At 42.3% G+C, this 24,540-nt stretch overlaps 1 long non-coding RNA gene across 4 annotated transcripts in view; it reads right to left on the reverse strand.

Moving 5' to 3' along the window:
* Positions 1-220: 220 nt before the first annotated feature.
* The window catches only part of LOC133249794 (uncharacterized), a 35,918-nt gene continuing 11,598 nt past the window's right edge, over positions 221-24,540 (reverse strand). For all 4 annotated transcript variants that reach the window (XR_009737100.1, XR_009737103.1, XR_009737101.1 and 1 more), the window contains 4 exons: positions 12,389-12,517; positions 9,646-9,770; positions 2,602-2,716; positions 221-422 (listed from right to left, as the gene is read on the reverse strand). This is a non-coding gene — a long non-coding RNA (uncharacterized LOC133249794). The remainder of the gene's footprint in view (positions 423-2,601; positions 2,717-9,645; positions 9,771-12,388; positions 12,518-24,540) is intronic.

Genomic DNA, 24,540 nt, shown 5'->3' on the forward strand with positions numbered 1-24,540 from the left:
AGCCTGCCAGGCTCCTCTGTCCGTGGGATTCTCTAGGCAAAAGTACAGGAGTGGGTTGCTGTACCCTCCTCCAGGGGATCTTCCCAATCCGGGGATCAAACTCATGCCACCTGGGAAGCCCCTAATTGGCTATACCCTAATACAAACAACAACAATAACAACAAAAACAGAAGCATATGGGAAAGTTAATTCCATGATGAAGTATTTAAAGACACAAGAATTGTTGAAGACATTAATTTTTAATGGCAGTCATCTTAGAGAGGAGCACTAGAAATGTATTTCTTTCAAAGCAAATCAAAAATTAAAAATGTTTTGAAGCCATATGATTAGCTGAATTAGTTTCTAAAATTTAAGGTGAGATAGCACTGAACAGATGCAGTATTTCATTGCAGCATTTTCTTTCACTACCATGTGAACTTGACCTGTAGAAATCAGAAAAAGAAAGACCAAATCAATGAAAGAATTCCATCTTTACATTATCCTTGTTCCAAGTATCAAAACTTTCATTCCACTGCTATCTTACTGCCAAATTGCTACATATTTATTTATTTTTAAATACTTATTTATTTGGCCACATGGCATGTGGACGCTTGGTTCTCCGACCAGGGATTGAATCCATGCCCTCTGCAATGGAAGTGCAGAGTCTTAACCACTGGACCTCCAGGGAAGCTCCCAAATTGCTACATATTTAAAATCTATATCAAATCATGACCCCTGGTTCAGTACAATTTACTCAGTTGGTCAAGAAGTTCATTCAGGTTTTTCCATAAGATTTTATGAACATTTTGGTCAACCCAATATTTGAATGAGTCACAACCACTAGCTAAGATTCAATGAGGTGTCTAGGTTAGAGCTTACTATGCTTCCTTGCTTGAAAGTTGCATCTATTTATTCACCCACAATAGTTATTAAGTGACTGCTATGTCAGGTACCGTTGCTACATTGTTAGGTAAACCAACAGAATGCTCTGTAGATTGCCAGAGACAATTTCTCTTATCAAATGTCAGTGAATCATCATTCACACTAAGGTAAGAGACTCTAAAAGGCAGAGATCCCAGAACAGTCTTTTTCATTAATGGATAATGGACCAGTAAATTACCACATTCTATGTAGGGGACTACATAGATATTCATTGGAAGGGCTGATGCTGAAGCTGAAGCTCTAATAATTTGGTCACCTGCTGCGAAGAACTGAATCACTAGAAAAGACCCTGATGCTGGGCAAGATTGAAGGCAGGAGGAGAAAGGGATAACAGAGGATGACATGGTTGGATGGCATCACCGACTTGATGGACATGGGTTTGAGCAAGCTCTGGGAGTTGGTGATGGACAGGGAAGCCTGGCATGCTGCAGTCCATGGGGTCCCAGAGTCAGATACGACTGAGCAACTGAACTGAACTGATGTCGGGGACTAGGGTTACTTTGGCAAAATTCTGAATTGCATTGGTAACAAATGGCTTTAAAGAAACGTCACTGCTTGGGAAGAGAAACAACAGTTGTGTCTCAGGAGGCAGGGTACAAGGAAGAAAAAGAATAAGAAAACTCACCATCTGGACTCTGCTTGTAAATGGGTTAAGCACATCAGTCATTGAGGAAAGCAGTCAGAAGACAAATACTAAGACACTAAAATGGCACTAAAAGAAATGAGCTAAAACGTTCATGAAGAGGACACAATTTTGTGCTGCATGTGGCAAAAGAGCTGAGAGAGAGACAGATTGTGCCCATGCCAACTGTTCACACAGATGAATGCAGTATCCTGATCAAACGCTCTCAGAGACCTCTCAGGAGATAGGACTTTTAGAGAATAGCCTTTTCCAGGTGAAAATAAAACTTGGATGATAAATTCCATGGGATTGGCAGCAAGAGACGGAAAGACAGGACTGAGTAAGCCATCATCGTCTTGCCTAAGAAAAATAGGAAGAACTAAGAAGATTTAAAATGTGACCAGGAGAGCTTAGGAAACTAGGCATATGAGCAGTTGCCCAGCTTTGACAATATCACCACCAAAAAGGCAGTACTCTTCTTCCTAAACGGGAGCTTTGGGCATTTTAGATAACTGGTTGAATTGTCCACAGTTCATTCATAGAGACTAAGGTAGCTTTCTACCACTTTGGAGAATGAATTACTCTTTTAATATTGTGGTGTTGACAAGAACATATCACTAGATCCATTACACAGTCATGGTTAGTGTGACATCTCAGTGGGTTACTGTTGACAGCAGCCGACCTGAGATGTAGGCTTTGGGAAATGAATGTTCGGTTGTACACGTATCTCTGGTACCTTCGGTCATGATGCTGTGAAGATATACATGGAGGATATGGGGCACGTTTATCTGGTACATCATACAGCCACTTCACCTGTGGCAGACATCCTAACAAATCCCAGAATTCTTTCCCATCCAATCAGGGCTAGCCCTCTCTACCCAGGCTCCCTGGGAAGCTGAGTCCCAACTGATTGGTGCAGGCTGGCCATTGAAAGTCATTTGCCCTCCCTTTGCCAAGGGCCATCTCATGGATCTGTGAGATAGAGGACCAAAGAAATGAAAGATACCTTTAAGACTTCCTTTTGCTACTCACAAATCAAAGAAGTCCCGCTAACTTACCAAGCATCTTTTATAAAGCATTCATTGCTTTTCTCTTTTCAATATCTCGCTTGAGTTGACAAAGGGCACAGAGCGGTAAAAATGTCAGACACAGGCAATCCTTGCAAATGGATCCCTGTTAAAAAACAAACAAATGGATCAACAGGTAGCCTGTGAATAGTCACGCAATTCCCTGCACTTGTTTCACTTTTCAAACCTCTTTAAAACATACATTTTATGTCACTTGTTTATCATCTTATCGCTATTTTTCTTTTAATAAAAAAATCATTTATTTATTCATTTATTTTTGGCTCTGCTGGATCTTTGTCACTGCACGGGCATTTCTTTAGTTGCGGTGAGTGGAGGCTACTCTCTAGCTGCGGCGTGCAGGCTTCTCATTTCAGTGGCTTCTCTTGTTGCAGAGCGTGGGCTCTTGGTGTGTGCGCTTCAGTAGTTTTGGCTCCTGGGCTCTAGAGCACAGGCTCAATAGTTGTGACACACAGGCTTAGTTGCTCCATGGCATGTGGGATCTTTCCAAATCAGGGATAGAACCCATGTCTCCTGCATTGGCATGTGGATTCTTCACCACTGAGCCATCAGGGAAGCCCATTCCTATTTTTTTTTTTTGATGACCAAGTGAAGTTAACTGACTTGCTAACTAAATCACATAAACTGGTGGCAGTGACTGGTCTTTCTCCTCTCAAGCCAGTACCCTTTACATAATAACATACCGTTTCAAATGATCTGCAGGTTACAATCATAGCCACAGTTCTCTATTATCTGTTCTAGAAGAGTTCTCTATTTTTTTCCTTTTTAAAAACCTTTTGATTTACCTACTATTTTTACTGATGTGGAATGGTTCCCTTTAAAGCCAGTTGTGTAATGCACCAATTTTTCCAATTGATTGTGAGTATAGTGCTAGGTCATATGTCACCCTGTATCCCTCTAATCTTTTTCATTGACATCCCTCATGTTCTGCAAGGGAGGCAGTCCATAGTGAGAGAGGATATAAACCTTACCGGCAAAAGAAGAAATTAGAGAATGAAGAGTGTCTAGAAAAACTGTAGAATGAGCTGCTTTGCAGAGTTTTGAAGGCCCTCTCCATGGGAGGTCCAGTTGGGTCTTTGATGACCTATGACGAGAGATGCCCTAGAAGGGACTCCTGCTCTGTATAGTCAGCACTGGCTGATCCGAGGGGTCTAATCTGATGAGCAGGTTATGTGACTGTGTGTCTTGACTGACCGATATATTTTGCCCTCCATTTTTGGATAGCACTTAGTTTTTAAAATTTTTAAATTAAAAAAAATATTTTAAATTTAGTACAATTCCCAATTTCCAGTGTGAACAGAGAGACCCAGAGACAGAGAGTGAGCAGGAAAGAGAAAGAGAGTAGATTTAGCCTATAAAGTTTGGGAGTTCCTAAGTGGTGAGAAAAATGATTTACTTTTCATAAATTTTTTTCCTTGCTGTAGTGATTTTGATTTTTATCTGACGGAGAAAGTGTGTGGGACAAAGACTGGACAATGAGATAACCATGTTAGAAATCTAATGTCTTGACCCTCATCAGATTAAGGAACGGATACTCAGTTTGAAGACAATTTGGTCCCTTGACCATTTCTTTTTCCCTGAAAAATCATCCAAATCCTTTAACCCTTCCTCAAAGTGCTTGTTTTTTTTTTCCATGTTTGAATTCATTATTTATATTTATTCATCTTTTAAGCTTTCATTAAACCAACATTTATTGAATATACATAATATGTTATTAATACAAAAAAGAAAATATTTGTCAAGGATGTAACTAGTTTTCTGTTCCAGCATGTCTATGCCTGTCTTTATCTCAGGAAGTTTGTAGGAGAAAAAAGTCCCGTTATTATTTGCTGAGAAACCTAGGGAAACCTTTAGAAAACACACCCTAATTCTAAGTCTGTTTCATAATACAGATATAGAGAATATTGAGAAGAAAAAAATTCTTCTTTCAAATGAGAGGACATGAACTACGGGTTTAAACCATGCTGAAGTTAGCAAGGGACATAAACGCCTTGCTCAGAACATCTTCTTGGGAAATGGTACCAGAGACAAAGATTTTTGCATTCATCACTCTGTTTGGAAAAGGGGACTTGTGCTTCACTTGTTTGAAAGCTGTTTAAAAAAAAAAAATCTGGTCATGAGGACTGGTTACAGAATTGCTGAGCAAATGAATGAGTTGTGGTACATGACTCAATACACACGGACTTGGGAAGACAAGATGGTCAAGTGGGAAGAACCAGGCCTGACTGTAAGTCAGAATAAACATAAGCCCGTGGGGTGGGGTGGATTGAGAGAGTGGCAGAGACATATATACACTACCCTGTATACAATAGCTAGTGGGAAGATTCTGTACAGCACTGGGAGCTCAGCTCAGTGCTCCGTGATGACCTTAGGGGTGTGGGATGAAGCATGGTGGGTGGGAGGTCCAAGAGGGAGGGGTTTTTATATATATACATAGAGCTGATTCACATTGCTGTACAGAAATGAACACAACATTGTAAATTTTGTTTACATTTCAATTTTAAAAAATAAAGTAATAATTTAAAAAACAACAAAAAAACTTGAGCCCAAATTTCAGCATTTCCATGTTCTATGACCTTAAGGCTTTCTCATTCCTGCTTTTCATGTGTAAGTAGTATGTGAGCAAATATATGTCCAGGCAGTATTCCAGCACATAGGAGTTCAATCTGTGGTTGTTTCTTCTCTTTCTCCTCTGCTGTGGAGGTTGTGGCCCTGGCCAAGGGGATGCTGTCTTGCCTGTCTGTGTCCATGAAGGGAATGGGAGGTCAGAGAGGCTGTGCTGGGGCAGCCTTATAAATGCTTGCATAGATGTAAAGGAGGAACAAAGCAGAGAACCTGAACTACACAAATCAGTCCTAGGGTTTATTAGCCATTTTAGAGGTCTGTTCTAAGAAAGAACACTAGAGATACACTGTCTATAAATGCACGTATAGAATAGACACCAAGAAAACTTATTATAGAATCCTAGACCCTAGGAAGACCTTAGAAATCATCTTGCACAACTTTCTCATGAAAGGTGAGAAAACTGATGCTAACAAATGACTTGTCAGAGAGCCCCAAAGTGAGCTGTTTGCTGAGCTGTTTCCAGAAACTTATCTCCAGAATGCAGCTACGCTCTCCTTCCTCTACCCCCTTACGGACCACTTTGAGAATCTCACTCCCATACTCACAACTACATACATCCATGTACACAACTGCGTGCACAAGTACGTACACCCGACACTCAGCGTATGGTTTTGGGAAGTTTGTGGAACAGTCACGAAGTTAAGAACCCTTGTGTTAAGTTCTGCTGCCTTTTGAGGGATGTAAATGAGAGCACAGGGAGTGCTGAGAGAGGCAACTGAGCAAGCCCACGGGAGGAATGCAGGCTGCCCGAAGACAGCTGAGCTAAGAACAAAAATTATAATAGTGACTCACGAGCACTTGTCACTTGCCAGACCCTGTGCTAAGTCCTTTTCTGGCATTATCTGCTGTGACTCTTACTGCACCACCATAGGGGAGGTATCATTGTTACCATTTTATCAGAGAGCCAAGGCTTAGGGAGATGAATTGTTATTGGTTACAATGAGTGACAGGCTAAGTTTTCAGGTCACCTCTGTGTTTAAAAGCATTTTAAACGCTTTCCAGATCACTTAAAATGAAAGCTAGATTTCTTAAAATGGTCTGCAAGGTCCTGCTGTGATATTCTCTTCTTCTGTTACCACTGCCCATCTCCCACCCCACGTCCAGTCTTTCCACCTCTTTGGCTGCTTGCTATGTCTCGGACCCTCCAGGTAAACTCTACTTCTGGACCTTGGCTCTAGCTCATTCCTCTGCCTGGACCTTTCGAAGATGAGTCATCCTCTCATCCTTTTAGGTCTTTACTTTCTCCCCAGTTCAAGCACTAGTCAGGCCCGACACTGTTTAGATACTGAGGTCAGAAGAGACTGAGGATATTTAGGATGGTATAGGCGGAAACAGTGTCAGACTATTTTTTTGGGCTCCAAAATCACTGCAAAAAGATTGCAGCCATGAAATTAAAAGACGCTGACTCCTTGGAAGGAAAGTTATGACCAACCTAGATAGCATATTCAAAAGCAGAGACATTACTTTGCCAACAAAGGTCCATCTAGTCAAGGCTGTGGTTTTTCCAGTGGTCATGTATGGATGTGAGAGTTGGACTGTGAAGAAAGCTGAGCGCTGAAGAATTGATGCTTTTGAACTGTGATGTTGGAGAAGACTCTTGAGGGTCCCTTGGACTGCAAGGAGATCCAACCAGTCCATTCTGAAGGAGATCAGCCCTGGGATTTCTTTGGAAGGAATGATGCTAGAGCTGAAACTCTAGTACTTTGGCCACCTCATGCGAAGAGTTGACTCATTGGAAAAGACTCTGATGCTGGGAGGGATTGGGGGCAGGAGGAGAAGTGGACGACAGAGGATGAGATGGCTGGATGGCATCACCGACTCGATGGATGTGAATTTGAGTAAACTCTAGGAGTTGGTGAAGGACAGGGAAGCCTGGCATGCTGCGATTCATGGGGTTGCAGAGTCGGACACGACTGAGCAACTGAACTGAGGCGTAGACTAGGTCTTTACCTTCTTATTGAGTCTTTCCTGATAATGCGATTTAAAATTAGAACCTTTCAACACTAAATTCCTCTTCCTTGCTTCATTTTCCTCTGTTGTACGTATCACCAACCTATACATTATATTCTTACTTATTCTTAGTTATCAGAGAAGGCAATAGCAACCCACTCCAGTACTCTTGCCTGGAAAATCCCATGGACGGAGGAGCCTGGTGGGCTGCCGTCCATGGGGTCTCACAGTGTCAGACTCGACTAAAGTGACTTAGCAGCAGCAGCAGCAGCATTCTTAATTATATTGTAACTGTTTTCTTCCATTAGTGTCTAAGCTCTCCCATTGACAACCATCACTGTAATAACTGATGGAGGCAAGAATCTATCACAGATGTTAGAACTAGTGGGTGAAAGTTTGATTTACATCTCTCTACCAGATCCTTATCCATTATAAAGGGGGAGAGTAGCAACTTTGTGGTGGAGAATCTTGACAGACACTATCTTAACTAAGCAATCAACGTGAACATTACACACAATGAGACAGCTTGATGTCATGTGGTGCAAGGCGAACAGAGCATCACTTTTGTAGAGTTGATGCCAAAAGTGTAAAACCAAAGCCTTATCATGAGGAAACATTTGACAAACCAAATTGAGGGATAGTCTACGAAATAACTGATCTGTTCATTTAAAAAAAAAGACAAAGACTGAGAAAATCTTCCATATTATAGAAGACAACTGAATGACAGCTGTCATTCAGTTCCAGTGGCCCCAGTTCATCTTAACCCTCCCAGCCCCTGCATGATTGCAATTTTCCGTTGACAGAATCACTCGCCAGGCTCTGTCTGCTTCCATCATTAGATCTCCCTTCAGATTATTCCCCACCCACACCCTCTAATACTGTCCACAGGCATTCTGTGCCTCAAGTGATGCGGGCACACACACCCATGTTACCCTATCTTCTTCTTCAAGAGAGGGCAAACAGCTGGCTTAACTCCTCAGCTTCTCCGTCTCATCCCTGCAGCTTTGCCACCACTCCCTTGAGGGAGTTCTAGGGAAGACAGATGCCACAGACATCTCCAGACAACTGCCAGGGGCCCTTACTCAGCTCAGCTGAGGGCAGAATTTCACATTTTTGTTGCCCTGGATGGTCAAGAAAGAAAGTAAAGGCCAGGCACTGGCGGAAGCTGGTCCAGACAACTGATTTTTTTTTTTTTTCATCTAAAGAAAGTTATTGGGATAATTGGTAAAGTTTAAATAATACCCACGGATTAGCTAATAGTACTGTATCAATGTTAATTTCCTTTTGATAATCACATGGTGATAAAATAAGAGAATGTCCTTGTTTTTAGGAAATGCACACTGAAATAGAGATAATAGGGTATCCAGTTTATAATTTACTCTCAAATGATTCAGAAAAAAAAATAGAATAGATAAATAGAGACAAGAAAGAGAGAAAATCAATCAAATCTGGTACGTTTTTAAATATTGGGGGAATCTGGGTGAAGAGTGTATAGGAAGTCTTTGTACCATTTCTGTGACTTTAAGTCTGAAATTATGTTAAAATAAAAATCTCAAAAAAATTGAAGTGAGCTCCACAAAGACAGGAATTTTTATTTCCTTTGTTCACTGGTGTGTCTTTAGCATCTGTAATAGTCCTTGGTATATTCCGCATATTCAGTAAATCCCCGTTGAATGAGTGAACACTAGCTTATGACTTAACAAGGTTCTAGGTGCTCAATAATATCTTTTGAGTGAACAAACACTGTTTTACGAGTTATCAGTGAGGTAACTGGCTCAAAAATGTGCCAGCTCTGGGGGGAATCTATATACACCCATTTTTCACCTAAGGCTTTCTAAGCAACAGCTACCCACCCTGCAGAGTCCAGTCTGACTCTGAGTAAAGCCAGGAGAGACTCTGGGCTGACCTTCATCCCTCACCTGCTCATCTCCAACAGCTTTTTCAGAGACACATCTATTGGATCACTAAAAAGTTTTATTGTGAATATATCCCAAGGGATAGGTAGATAGTCTCTGTAAATCATTTATAAAGTTTAAGATGCGGGGGTAAGGGATAGTTAGGGAGTTTGAGAAGGTCATGTACACACTGCTATATCCAAAATGGGTAACCAACAAGGACCTACTGTACAGCACATGGAACTCTGCTCAATGTTATGTGGCAGCCTGGATGGGAGCAGGGTTTGGGAGAGAATGGATACGTTTATGTGTATGCCTGAATCCATTCGCTGTACACCTGAAATTGTTACAGTATTTTTTATCACCTATACCCCAATACAAAATAAAAAGTTTAAAGTTTAAAGGAAAAATGTTTAGGATGGCAGTGGAGAAAAGGCTAGGGTCAAGTCATGATGGTGAGGAGGGCAATCATGGAGATGCGGTCAGACTGAAGGAAGGCCGTTGGGCTGTCGGGGTGACTACTTCCTGGTGGACATGGGTGACTCACCGGGATGCCGTATCGGGTCCGATACATTGTCCTCATGGCGACACTTGATCCCCATAGGCAGCATTCGTTCATGTCAGAGGCAATCTGACATGAAAGGCACAGGGGAAAGAGAGCCCCACAGAGACCTGAGCGCAGGGTGAAATCACAGAAATCAGTCAAGATTGTAAGGAGGCTGATTTAATCACACCTCTTCCACGGGCTTCCCGGGTGGCTCAGTGGTAAAGAACCCACCTGCCAATGCAGGAGACATAAGAGATATGGGTTCGATCCCTGGGTTGGGAAGATCCCCTGGAGGAGGTCATGGCAACCCACTCCAGTGTTCTTGCTGGAGAATCCCATGGACGGAGGAGCCTGGTGGGCTACAGTCCATGGAGTTGCAGAGTCGAACACAACTGATCACACAAACACACACACACCGCTTTCAAGAAAATACATACTCAGGAAATGGCCTTAGTGGACACTTGGTGGAAACAGTGGGGTCACCTGGCTCTTTATGTCTTGCTTCTAGATCCTACACACACTGGGGAAATTTGCTCGTCATATGCCAGGTCAGATTTAACTGCAAAAACGCCTGCCTTGCCAGGATGGGAGGGGAGTCTGGGGGAGAATGGATACATGTATACATATGGCTGAGTCCCTTCGCTGTTCACCTGAGACCTGTCACAACATTGTTTGTTAATTGGCTATCAGATCAGATCAGATCAGTTGCTCAGTCGTGTTCGATTCTTTGCGACCCCATGAATCGTAGCACGCCAGGCCTCCCTATCCCAGGGCTGATCTTCAGAATAATCGGCTATACCCCCATACAAAATAAAACGTTTAGGAAAAAAATTGCTTAAAAAATAATTGCTAACTTCTCCCCTCGACAACCTTAACTCATTAAATCATCAAAATAGTCATCCAAAAAAAAAAGTTCCTGCCTTGTTGATCTGAGCATGTCCAAATTATCTTTCTTCCTTATCCTTGTTTACATTTGGAGCATACGGGAATAGGAAGTTTGTGGCGTCAGAATGTCTGAGCAACCCTCTGGAAACTGTAGGAAGGTGCTTAGGATCAGAAAGCACTGAGTAAAGAAATAATTGAAAAAACGAGAAAAGCAGTAGGAAACAGATTCTAGATGGTCATTCTGGCAAAGAGGAAAGTTTTATTATTGTTACGAGTATCGAAGCAAGTAAAAGTTAAGGGATATTGACATAAAAACTTAAAAAGTATAGTGAAGTTTCACTTTTAAGAGTCTGTGTGAGACAAAAAATGACCTAAGAAAATAGTGACAAACAGGAAACTGTTCTCAAACGTGCTGAGTTCAAGCTTATTTTGAAAAGCGCTAGGGTGGAGTTTTGTCATGGCTGTACCCTAGATAAGATAAGAAAACTCTTATTTTTTGATTGATGGTTTTCAGCCAAAGGCTATCTCCACAGAACTTGGAACTTCCATCATATACACACACACAAAAAAGGCTCTTTCTTAAGACAGTGGAAAGACTAGCCACACAGAGAATGTCTACATCCCTTTGGGCAATAGACTCTGAAACAGGAATTTGTCTTACACCAAAGTGTGTTTGGTGCTGTGAAAGAATTTAAGGTTAGGAAAGCTAAAAACCCGAAAGCTTCCTGAAATGCACTGACCACAAGAGTCACAAGAATGTTGAAATCTGGAAACACAGACTCAACCCTGTAGGGAAAAGAGGAGGTAAAGGGAAGAGTGGAGAAGCACATCAAGAACATGGGGGTGCTAATGAGGTGGGAAATATAAAGCCCGATGATCGGTCTGGATAAGGATAATAAATTCAAGGCAGGCAGGTAAAATGAATGAATAAAACTGGTTGAAAAAAACACAAACCAGCCAACAGTGGGTGATGGACATGAATATGGCAAACTCTAGAGTGGAGGTCCCTTTGAAGAGGGTTAACTAAGGGGGTTGGAAGACTCTTAAGAGTCCCCTGGACTGCAAGATCAAACCATTCAATCCTAAAGGGAATCAGTCCTGAATATTCATTGGAAGGACTGATGCTGAAGCTGAAGCTGCAGAACTTTGGCCACCTGATGTGAAGAGCGGACTCACTGGAAAAGACCCTGAGGCTGGGAAAGATTGAGGGCAAAAGGAGAAGGGGGTTGCAGAGACTGCGATAATTGCATAGCATCATGAACTCAATGGACATGAGTTTGAGCAAACTCCGGGAGATAGTGAAGGACAGGGAAGCCTGCTGTGCTGCAGTTCATGGGGTCCCAAAGAGTCGGACACGACTTTGCGACTGAACAACAACAGCAACAACAAGTCAGCTTGGCAGCAGCTGACTTCTGCCAGTTGAGACAGAGGACTCCTCTTTCCAGATTTTCCAAATTTTCAAGGGGAGCTGGAAATCTAGATTAGAAAGCTGCATTTTTATGTGGAATCTGATCTGAGAGGCACACCACGTCCTGTGGCATGCTGGATCTTAGTTCCCTGACTGGGGCCCCCTGTACTGGAAGCGAGGAGTCCTAACCCCTGGACTGCCAAGGAAGTCCCTGGAATCTGACTTTTATATGGTTTCTACTGTTTTAAAGTTAATACAGCAAGAGGGGCCATTATGTACAGGACAGACAAAACATATCCACTAGTAAAGTCTGCCCAGGTGTTCCACCTTGTGACCGCTGATCTCTAGAATAACACGTGGATCTCAATGAGAGGATAAGCAAGCCATTTTTGTTATGGCAGTGACTGCATGATTGTAGCTCGGGAGAAAGCAACAGCTACGTTTACTTACAGATCCCTATGTCATCAAAGCAGTCAAAGATGCCAGTCTGCCAGTCACTGGACGCCGAGACCGCCGAGCTGTAACCTGGCTGCGAAACAACTGGGTTCATTTTCAAGACTGAGTTCAAAAGGGTACTGCCTGTGAAAACAAAACCAAAAAATTATTTAACACCTAACTGTATTGGTTGGATATAACATAGATATCAGTTCAGAAAGCATTTCACTGCACCTCCTTTGGTTGGAGTCAGTCACATTCAACTAACTTGGCATGACATTTCCAGACTCTTGCTGATATTTGAGAATTAAAAATATAAAAGATAGAAAAGCAGCATAAAAGAGAAGGGATGAGGATTCCATTCTCAGGTTGTCCGGTTGTGTATGTGTGTGTGTGTGTGTTTTCCCCATTCACCAATTCCTCTTTTATCAGCAAGATGATTTTTTTGTGTGTGCTATTTTCAAGACAACTATTTTGCATTTGAAGTATTTTTATTTAACGGTCATTATAATCAGTTTTTACAAAGCAAGTTCATAGGCATTCTCTCAGTTGCTCTGTAGGAGAACTCTGTGAGATAAAGTTGTTTATTTCTCCATAAAATTGATGTTATGAAAGCAGATGTTTCAGGCTAATGTCAGCATTAGCCAACTAATTACTAGTGGTATCCTGACAGCTAAAGTTTAACTTGGAAAAAGATGAATTTCTCTTTGTGAGTGTTTCTCTGAAAAAAGAAGCTTTAAGCCCCACAGAAAAACCCAGTGGTTGCAAAACCACTGGGAAAGGGTGTCCTCCCTATACTTTTTACATTTCATTCAGTGATCAAGTTAAGTCTTGTGGGCTGTTACCCAGTAAGAACTCTCAAGAGAGAAAATGTCTTTGATTTCATTAATGACTAATGCTAAACCTTTCTCTTTTCTTGTATTGAATCTAACTATGCCATGCTCTATAGTTTTTAATTTTATTGTTTAGTATTTCTTTATTTATTTGGCTGTGCTGGGTTTAGTTGAGGCACACGGGATCTTTGATCTTCGTTGCCGCATAAGAATTTTTGGCTGCAGCGTGTGGGATCTAGTTCCCTGACCAGGGATCGAACCTGGGATCCCAGCCTTGGGAGGGAGGAGTTTTAGCCACCGGATCACCAGGGAAGTCCGCGTGCCCTGTGGTTTGGTCCCGGGTCACTTTCAATACTTCCCTTCACTAGTTGGAGGGCAGCCTCTACCCACATTTCCCGCTGCTTTGCTCCCTTCAGTCTTCCTCCCCTATGTTGCTAAGGAAGTCTCCAGCCAAAGATTCTACCGCTGTGCTTCCCAGTCCTGACTGTGCAGCACGTTCTTCCTCATGCTCGATTACAGATAGATACAGTAGATATGCACTAGGATATTGCTGAACTAATTAGCAGAGAGGTGACGGTTAGAAGTCATGAGAATGGATAATATTCCCTTGCCCAACCGAGTGAATTTAAATTCATGAAGGGTAAGACACAGCTTTTCAGTTTCTATGTAGAAGTGTTTTGTATTTCTCATTATAAAGGAGTCTTATTAATTAAAATATTCTACATAGAAGTTATTTTCCACTGGCTTGTTTACAGATATTCTGTCTTAGAAAATCACTGTCACCTTGTTAGCTAACATTTGTGATATAACTTATTTAAATACAATAGAAAACTTGCTTATAATCGACAAAGTTTTCTTCTATTTTTTAAAAATTTACTGTGGGTAAGAACCAGTTGAGGGGGTTTTAAAATTATACATCCCTAGAAATTTGGATTTAACTTATAAAGTCTAGAAAGGGATTGAGGAATCTATGTATTCAATAAGTACCAAAGTGCTTCTTAAGGGAGAGGGGCTGATAAAAAATGTAAGAGTGGTGAAGGGGACCAGCTGTTTTAGTGCCTAATCTGACTGCTTTTAAATTTACATCATATTTGTTTGACTGCTTTCCCAACCACTGATTCTTCTGAGAACCAAATCAAAAGAGGATAAGAAAAGAATAATTCATTCAAAATCTTTTTATCCAGCGAGTCTGGCCTTGTTTTGGTATTGGGTGTAGGTACAAAGCCAGAGAGGAGATATGAGAACTTTGAACAAGGAGGAGAAACGAAGAAGAGAACTCATCAGGTAGGACTCTTCAGTAGTGAAATAAAAGACCTAAAACTGCAGAGACGCTTGCATAGCACCAAAGACAGGTAGAATAATTCAGAGGAAGTGGTGGCATACATTTTCAATCAAAACAAGTCTGTTCTAGAAAGAGATTCACAGAATTAGAGAACGAATGTATGGTTGCCTAGGGGGTGGGGGTGGTGGGAGGAGGAAAGGTGGGGGAAAGGACAGTTAGGGAGTCGGGATGGACATGTACACACTGTGATATTTAAAATGGGTTCAACTAAAGTCCTACTATAGAGCACAGGGAACTCTGCTCAGTGTTACCTGGCAGCCTGGACAGAGGGGAGTTTGGGGGAGAATGGATACATGCATATGTATGGCTGAGTCCCTTCGCTGTTCGCCTGAAACTATTATAACAAATAAAAGTGTAAAAAAAAAAAAAAAAAAAGAAGCAAAAAACAAGTCTATTTTGTGAATCTCTTTGACCCCATGGGGGATGTAAGATAAACCTCTGACCCAGGGACCTGAGCTGAAGTCCAAACATATGATTTGGGAACAGGTTTCTTGGTTTTTTTTGTTGTTGTTGTTTTTATCATTTGTTCTGGAGAAACTTGGGAAGGCTGACTGGAGAGTATGTGATTCTTGTATAGGCAAGATAGTAGACATTCTAGACAGTGAAAATAATGTGAGGAAATGCCTAGGGGGCAAAAAGAGTGTGGAAGGCATGAGGAACAGTAAAGAGATTTGCTTTTTGGACCAGGAAACAGGGTCAGAGTGCATGACAAGGGTACTTCAGGATCTCTTTCTTATACTCGCAGCAGACGTTGCTAATCAATCCTAGAATGCTCCTGCGGGATGTATCTTCACAAGACAGGGTATCAGATGCTCCTACTGTTTGATCAGAGTTGGCACATGATACGTAAGAAATGGTTAACAAATAAGAGTAAGTTGTATAGGTAATGTGTGGTTCAGCTCTGAATGTTACAGATATACTCCTGGCCTCATGAAAGAATTATCCATTACTTTAAAAATTATTTACTGGGAAAATCAGTATAGTTAACATATACAGAAAGCTGCTTCTGCTACGGGTGTGTGTATACTATTAAATAAAGAGCAATGTACCAGCAAGACTATGTTCTTGACAGAAAACTGCTTTATAATAAAAAACAATGTTTTGGTTATCAGTATAGGTAACCAAAATCAGTTTAGCCAATATATCAAAAAGGAAAACTGTCCTTAAGTACTTCCCTAGAGACCCCAAAGCTAAAAATTACTCCAGGGCAAAAATTGTATCTTAAATATTCTTCTAGTGCTTCATATATTTGTTGTGTTGAGTCGTTTAGGGTAAGGATAAAATTTTCTGGGTTTAATTAAAAAAAAAAAAAGAGTGAATAATTTCCTAAATAAGAAGTATTGATTAAAAAAAAACAAAACCTGGAATGGGCAAATGCTGACATTGCTATATATGAAAACATCTGTCCTGGTATGTAGTAAGTATCTATGAATTCAATTCCCAGTCTAACACAGGGACTCATGCCACTTGCTTTAAAATCCCTAAATTCCCTTTCTTAAAGTAAAATTTTTAGAAAAAGTGAAAGTGTTAGCTTCTTGCTGCTGCTGCTGCTAAGTCGCTTCAGTCGTGTCCGACTCTGTGTGACCCCATAGATCGCAGCCCACCAGGCTCCCCCGTCCCTGGGATTCTCCAGGCAAGAACACTGGAGTGGGTTGCCGTTTCCTTCTCCAATGCATGAAAGTGAAAAGTGAAAGTGAAGTCGCTTAGTCATGTCCAACTCTTTGCGACCCCATGGACTGTAGCCCACCAGGCTCCTCTGTCCATAGAATTCTCTAGGCAAGAATACTGGAGTGGGTTGCCATACCCTTCTCCAGGGGATTTTACCAACCCAGGAATCGAACCTGGGTCTCCTGCATTGGAGGCAGATTCTTTACAGTCTGAGCTACCAGGGAAGAGGTATATTTTAAAAACACCCTACAATATATGTGTGTATGGATGTGTATGTGTGCATATATGTGCTTATTTACAGATTTTGCACTTCTGAATATCAGAGATAGATCTTCACTGAGGGGCAATAGAGGTCAGTGATTCTTAAATTATGATGTGCTCAGGACTCACCAAGGAGTCCTTCTAGAAAGCAGATCCTTATTCAGTAGATCCAGAGTGAGACCCAAGATTTGCCTTTTTAACAAGCTCGTGGGTGGTGTCAATGCTGTTGGCATCTGGCCCACACTCTGACTTGCTAGGGCCTAGATCACGGTTAGGAACCGGTGGAGACAAATGAAGCTGGATTCAAATCTATTTTCCACCTGCTCTGTGTTCTCAGACAATTAAACTAAATTCTCTGAGCATCAGTTTTAGCATCTTTAAAATGAGTACAATCTGACTTTCTTCTTTGTCGTGTTAATGTGATGAGACTATGTCTATTAAACCCCGTGTTCCCTGTGTATCAATGACCTGACATTGTCTGTTTTAAACTAAATGCTGCCAAGTAGCAGTGTCCATGCATGACTTATTGATACAGAAAAGCACCTGGGATCAATGGGTCAGAAGTCAGAAAGCTTGGATTTTAGTCATTGCTAGTGTTTGGGAAGCTCAGATAACAGTACGTACGTGAAGACGTTTTGAAAGCTGCAAATCACCACACACATGGGAGAGCATCTAAGTGCCAGTGAACACTGATGGAAAAAATCTGAATGTGGTATGTTGTAGATATGACCATAGCTGATGCTTATATAGAGTGCCATGCTTCTCATGTTTGGCTCCTACTTCACACTGGTCTCTATTTAATATTCACAGCAGGCCAGAGCACTCAGGGCATTAGGCTGTTAAGATTCTTTTCACTGCAGACAAGAAAACTGAAGCAAAGAGACTAAGTGCCAAGGCCAAGGGAAAATCATGATCGCTAGTCGAACTTCTTTAATTTATGGATGAGAAAATGTAGCTTGTCTCAAAGATTGCATGTTGGCTCCACATCCTCTCCTTAGTCTCTTCAGAGAAAAGATATGGGGAGCATCTTATGGGTAATGTTATAGGAACCAAAAGATGAGAAAGTGGACCGAGAAGCATGATCAAGTGGTTAAGGTCGTGGACTCTGGCCCCAGGCTCCAGCTCATGACCTTGGGTGAGTTACTTCGCCTCTCTGTGCCTCAGTTTCCTCATCTGTGAAAGGCGGGATATCAATAGTACCCAGGTTACAAAGTTGTCATGAAGATTAGATGAGTTGATGTTTGAAAAGTCCTTCGAAGGAATCTTGGCAGAGTAAATACTTCATGAATGTTAGTTAAATAAAAACAGTGGTACTTGGCCCTGGAGGAGATAATACTTCCCCCGTCCCATACTTCTTTTATACTTGTAGGAATTGTAAAGTGTGTGTAGTTTTCCCACAAGGCTGCAGAAGAAAGAGCATTGATAGAGGAAACAGGAAATAAGCCACACAGAAAATAAGCCCTGGCGGTCCAGTGGCCAAAAGCACATGCTCCCAAAGTAAGAGGCCCAGGTTCGATCCCCAGTCAGGGAACTAGATCCCACACGCTGCCAACTAAAAAGATCTCATAAGCCTCAACTAAGACCTGATACAACCAAATGAATAAATAAATATTTTTAAAAATTGGTCTTCAAAGGGGAAAAAAGCCACATGTCTAAAGTGACAGACTGGCAGGGCTGTGATTTGAATTCAGTTCTAAGGGATTCCAGAAACTTCATTCTTCTTCCCATTGCCCTCTATCAATCAGGGACCAGTTGAAATGAGCAAACCCTGTTCAGTATTTTCCTAGAGGATCCCTTCTCAGGTGAATTTTGGGGTCTCAGTAAGCTAGACAGTTTGTGACTAACTGCTTTTATATTTTTTAATGTATGCATGTATATATGTATGTATTTTTAATATCTTAAAATCAGTCAATGAAAACTTGACCTGGAGTTTACAATACATATGTAGAGAACTGGTTCTCAGCCAGAGATGATTTCAACTCCTCGGGGACATTGGGCAACGTCTGGAGACATTTTGGGTTGTCCCAACTGGATGAGAAGTGTATAGAGGCCAAGGATATTTCTAAACATCCTGAAAGCATTTTTTTTTTTTTTTTAAGAAAAATGGGGTGGAAACATGAGCCTGAAGCCTGTTGAATGCAGTCTCCTAGCAGACACTGATAAGCAGTCCTTGTGAGAAATGAAACCTTACTTATTGCTTCTGAGTTCAAAAATGTTCAAAGTGGGGACTCCCCTGGTGGTCCAATGCTCCCAGTGCAGGGGGCCTGGGTTCCATCCCTGGTCTGGGGGTCCAGCAACTAAGACCCTGTACAGCCAAATAAATAGATATTAAAAAAAAATGTTCAAAATGCATGTGCTGGAACTCAAGGATCAGCACAGAATCTTGGTCCCCTCACAGGTTTGTTCACATTCTATTCGGTAACGCTTCTTCTGTGTGGCAAGTCCTGCTGGGACTTGCCCCCAAACCTGCCTCTTGTCTCTTCCTTCTGCTTATTGTTCCTAGTTGACAGTTGAACCTCTCCAGTTCTACTGTTTTCTTTTTTCTTTAAATAGCCCTTTAATTGAAATGCAATATAAAGTTGCTCAGTCGTGTCCTAATCTTTGCGACCACATGGACTGTAGCCTGTGAGTCTCCTCTGTCCATGAAATTCTCCAGGCCAGAATACTAGAGTGGGTAGCCGTTCCCTTCTCCAGGGCGTATATATACAGTAAAGGATAGAAATTGTAAACATGATTGATGAATTTTCATCAAGTGAATTCTTGAAACCACAGCCTGAATTGAGAACTAGGATATTATAGAACCCCAGAAGCCCTCCTTACTCTTATAGAAGTAGAGCCCTCCACCCAGAGGCAACCTCTATCCTTTCTTCTAACATCAGAAGCTCATTTTGCCTGTGTCTGAGCCTTATATTTATTGAATAATAAACATTATTTATTCTTCTATTTCTTGCTTCTTTTGCTCATTGCTGTATAAGATTCCGTTTTATACACATACCACAATTTCTTGATCCATGCTACCATTGTATTGTTTCCAGCCTGGACTGTTACCAATAATACAACACTGCTATGAACATTCTTGTACATATCTTTAGGGGAACTATGTATGCATCTCTGTTATATCTATATCTAGGAGTGGCATTGTTGGGTCCCAAGGTTTGTAAATAGTGCCAGACTGTATTCCAAAGTAGTGGCGCTACCTCCATCAGTAATGTATGAGAGTTCCAGTTGCTCCACATCCTAGCCCATATCTGGAAATGCCACTATCTTTCTTTTTACTCATAGGCTTCTAAAGAACCTGCGAAGCAGACACCTAGGTTTAAAATTGAGAAAAACAGAAACTAGGGTTAAGTGATTAAATAGAGTCATCACATTTATGAAAAAAATACAGATTATTCAGTTAAATTTGAAAATTATGTCCCAAGCAATATTGAACTGTGGTGTTGGAGAAGACTCTTGACAGTCCCTTGGACTGCAAGGAGATCCAACCAGTCCATTCTAAAGGAGATCAGTCCTGGGTGTTCTTTGGAAGGAATGATGCTAAAGCTGAAACTCCAGTACTTTGGCCACCTCATGCGAAGAGTTGACTCATTGGAAAAGACTCTGATTCTGGGAGGAATTGGGGTCAGGAGGAGAAGGGGATGACAGAGGATGAGATGGCTAGATGGCATCACCAACTCGATGGACATGAGTTTGGGTGAACTCCGGGAGTTGGTGTTAGACAGGGAGGCCTGGCGTGCTGTGATTCATGGGGTCACAAAGAGTCGGACACAACTGAGTGACTGAACTGAACTGAACTAAACTAAATACCAGTGTAGGGGCAGTTACTGCTCCCCAAACTTACAGGAATGGGAAGTGATGGTGAGGAGGTGAAAATAGTGGGCTTTTCTAGGTTGTGTACTAGGCCCTTTTCTTCACTACCACCCCCACCCCCGCCTCCCCTGCCATAACGTCCCAAAGGACAATGGTTTATTTGATTTCTAGCTTAATTATTTCGGAGAAGGCAATGGCACCCCACTCCAGTACTCTTGCCTGGAAAATCCCATGGATGGAGGAGCCTGGTGGGCTGCAGTCCATGGGGTCGCTAAGAGTCGGGCACAACTGAGCGACTTCACTTTCACTTTTCACTTTCATGCATTGGAGAAGGAAATGGCAACCCACTCCAGTGTTCTTGCCTGGAGAATCCCAGGGATGGGGGAGCCTGGTGGGCTGCCGTCTATGGGGTCGCACAGAGTCAGACACGACTGAAGCGACTTAGCAGCAGCAGCAGCAGCTTAATTATTTAAGAGCATTTCCTCTGGGAACGTATAATTGTTCATTCATGGATAGAGGAAGGAAAACTGAAATTTATTGAGCAGTTTCTATTGCCAGTTTCCATGTTTGGCAATCTGATGTGTGATATTGCCCTTGCAACAGTCTTGCTTCCTGTGTTGAAATCTGATACTTGGAGAAGTTAAGTAGCTCAGTCTGGTTCAATGCCAGGTGAGCTAAAGCCAAAGTCAGAGTTCTTCTATTCCATCAAGCCCTCTGTCTCGTGGAAGGAGTTTCATTGACTTGCCTGGGTCTCACATGGGCTCTATTTCTCTCAGCCAGTCTGATCTATCTTGATAGGGTCGAGTGAGATTGTTGCTTATCATTCATTCACTAGGGCTTCCCAGGGCTCTTAATTCCCTTGATTTCCCCTCTTTTTTCCTCTGTCCACCTCTTTCTGGCTTTCAGCTTCCTACCAGATAGTTCCAAGGGTTCTATGCCACCCATTTCTGGAACAAGGAAGTTACATAAAGGCAGCTGAGAAGGCCTTGCTTTTGATCACTTTGAGATTCTGCAGCATCTAGCGACCCACAGCAGGCCTGTCTTCTAGCCCCTGGTCTAAGTGTGCATCCCACTCCATCACCCCCAGCTCCAATGTGTCTTAAGCAGAATTCTGCAGCCTCCACGTCACACTCGACCAGTTATACTGTTAACCAGAAAATGGCATCCCCAAATGCCATTTTGGCCTTGTTAGGATTACAGTTGTGTGTGTGTGTGTGTGTGTGTGTTAGTTGCTCAGTTGTGTCCGACTCTTTGTGACCCTATGGACTGTAGCCCACCAGACTCCTCTGTCCATGGGATTCTCCAGGCAAGAATACTGGAGTGGGTTGCCAGTTCTTTCTCCAGGGGATCTTCCCTGACCCAGGGCTTGAACCTGGGTCTCCCACATTGCAGGCAGATTACTGTCTGAGCCACCAGGGAAGTTATTTTGAGCTGATTATTTTGAGAAACAGTAGACTCAGGAGAAGATAGGAAACAGAGTAGAAGTCATGCTTGAAGGGAAATGTATATTTAGAAAGAAGATCACCATTTGTAAGGTGGTCTCCCTGTCCTACCAAGAAAAGAAGAATGACTCTAATAAGAAATAAATCATAAGAAACTCTTGGATGGACCAGGCCCTTTTCTGCATAACAAACCTTATTCTTGTTGACCTGGCCTCCTCCCCATAACTGGTCCATTCCCAGCTTCTCTTTTGCTTTTAGCAGAAGATGATATTTAAGCCTGAAGTCTAAGCCACTGCTGAGAGTTACAGTTTTCCTTCTTTTCTCCCATGTATATGAGATATAGGTGTTAATCAACTTCTGCTTTTCTCTTTATCTTTTGTTCCAGGGCCCCAGCTGAGAAGATAGATGGTTAGAGGGAAAATTATTTTTCTGCCCCTACAGTGTCATTTCGTTTTTAAAAAAAAATTTTTTTTGACTGTGCTGTATGGCATGTGGAATTCTAGTTCCCTGACCAAGGATTGAACCTATGCCCTCTGCATCAGAAGCAGAGTCTTAACCACTGGACTGTGATGTTAGGAGACAGAGGAGGAAATGGTCCCTTTTGGTTTACAGACTGGGAGTGAAGAGAGATGATTAGTCTCACATGACCATCTGACCTCCAACCCCCTGTAGCCGGCCCTAGAAACCGTCAGCCCCTGCACTAGGAAGACATCTCCTTTCTCGATCTTTTCCAGCACCCAGCCCCCATGGCAGGCCCGAATCCGCATCTGGAGCCAATTATCTGGATCGCATAAGAATTCGCTGTTGTCTGTATCCTAGTAGGATGCTGCCTAATGTCCCACCAATTGTGTCATTTCTGAAATCTTAGCCAGAACAATGAGAACTCTCAGTTGTAAGGTAATTTTAAAATGATTATGCGCAGTTGATGGTATGGCATTTTCTAATGGAAGCTAAATCTTTTTATTTTTAAAAGGTCACTCGAAAACATTTCTCCTCATGGTTAAAATGGTGCTCATGCCTGCTAACGCTTAAATGAGGAGCCCTCTTGTATTTTTTTGTTAGTTGGAGGCTAACTGCTTTACCGTGTTGTGCTGGTTTCTGCCATACAACAACGTGGGTCAGCCTTAAGTATACCTATGGCCCCTTCCTCTGGAGCCTCCCTCCACCCCCGTCTCTGTCCCACCCACCCCTTGCGTTTTTGATAGTGCAAGACTGGGAAATTTTCAGACACCAGGAAAGTTCAGTTACCCTCCTTTCATCAAGACAGTGAAGGGAACTTGGCTCACTAAAGCCTTTAATTTGGGGACAGGGTAGAGCATAATGATCACTTGATAAATTGGATCCCTCCAGGCCCCCACTATCATTCTACCATTACTAATCTCTTTGGTGACCTAATTCATTAAGCTTCTTCTCTACTTTTATCTAAGTTATGAAGGGCTGTCAGGCATACGTGGTTCTAGGGAATGACTGCCTTTTCACAGCCAAGCCCCATAAGCCTGCCCTCAGAAGCTCTTTGCAGCACAACACACTCTGTTTTCCTAGTCCTTCCCCGACCCTCTCCTTTCCGTATCTGGTCAGCTTCCTCACCACTCTGCAAGCTTTCCATCTATGCCATTCCTGCTGTGAGTTCATGCTTCCACTTTCTCTATTGAGCAGTCAACATCGAATCTCAAATGCTATCTCCTCCAAGAAGCCACTCCAAATCCTCCAAGTTGGGTTTGCCTCTCTCCCTCCTTTGAACTTGCTCAACAACACTTTGGTGGTGTGGTGGAGAGCCCCCTGGACTTGGGGGTCAGGATGCTGGGCTCTAACCATAGCTCTATCCATCGATACTTGGCTACCTCTGTGCCTTTTCTCTCAATGACGACGATAGTGCCTTCACTTCCTTCTCCGCAGAGTCATTAGGAGAGCTACAGTAGCTATAATAACTTCAGATATGAGCTATATCTAATTATGCATACTCTGAGAACTTCCGTTTTCTTTTTTGGGGGGCTTATTTTTGGCTTTTATTAGTGTGGTCAGTAGGTTTCAGTGATCTTTGTGTCCCTCAAAGACAGTGGCCTCCACATAGCTTAGAAATTACTAGGTTCTTGGTGGGGTTCAGGACCCAGTACCCCAAAATATGACACCTTGGCATACTGAAGCTGAAGGAGTTTGCAGGCGTGTTAAGTTGCCTGTCACGTCCAACTCTTTGCGACCTCATGGACCGTAGCCCACCAGGCTCCTCTGTCCAAAGGATTCTCCAGGCAAGAATAGTAGAGTGGGTAGCTATTTCCTTCTCCAGGGCATCTTCCCGACCCAGGGATTGAACCTGGGTCTCCTGAGTCTCCTGCATTGGCAGGCGGGTTCTTTACCACTAGCGCCGCCTTTGGGGAAGCCCCTGAAGGGGTTTGAGAAAATAGCAAAAGCAGGAAGGTCTCTCCCTTCACCTGTCTTCCCAGAAAGCAAGAGGTAAGTAAGAGAAAGGTACCCTCTCTGAACCAGAAGGAAGGCAGACATCCTTAGCACCAGAAATGGAATTTAGGGCTAAGAATAAGCAAACCTTGTTACTTTTTCACCATTTAGTACCCCTCGGGCAAACCCTCTTATCTTGTCAACTCTTCACAAATTTATGGTTTCTTTGTCTAAAGGTATAAAAGTTTCCTGCTCTGGTCACTTTTTTGAGTCTAATTTTCTTGCAAAAGTTCCCATGAACATGTTAAAATTTAACTTTTGCCTGCATTTCCCCTGTCAAACTTAGTTTAATTTTCAGACCCAGCCAGGGACCCTAAGAGGGTTGAGGAAAGCTTTTCTTCCCCTACATATTCAGTA

Source organism: Bos javanicus, chromosome 6 (genome assembly GCF_032452875.1).
Source record: "Bos javanicus breed banteng chromosome 6, ARS-OSU_banteng_1.0, whole genome shotgun sequence".
In the NCBI taxonomy this organism is placed as follows: Eukaryota; Metazoa; Chordata; class Mammalia; order Artiodactyla; family Bovidae; genus Bos; species Bos javanicus.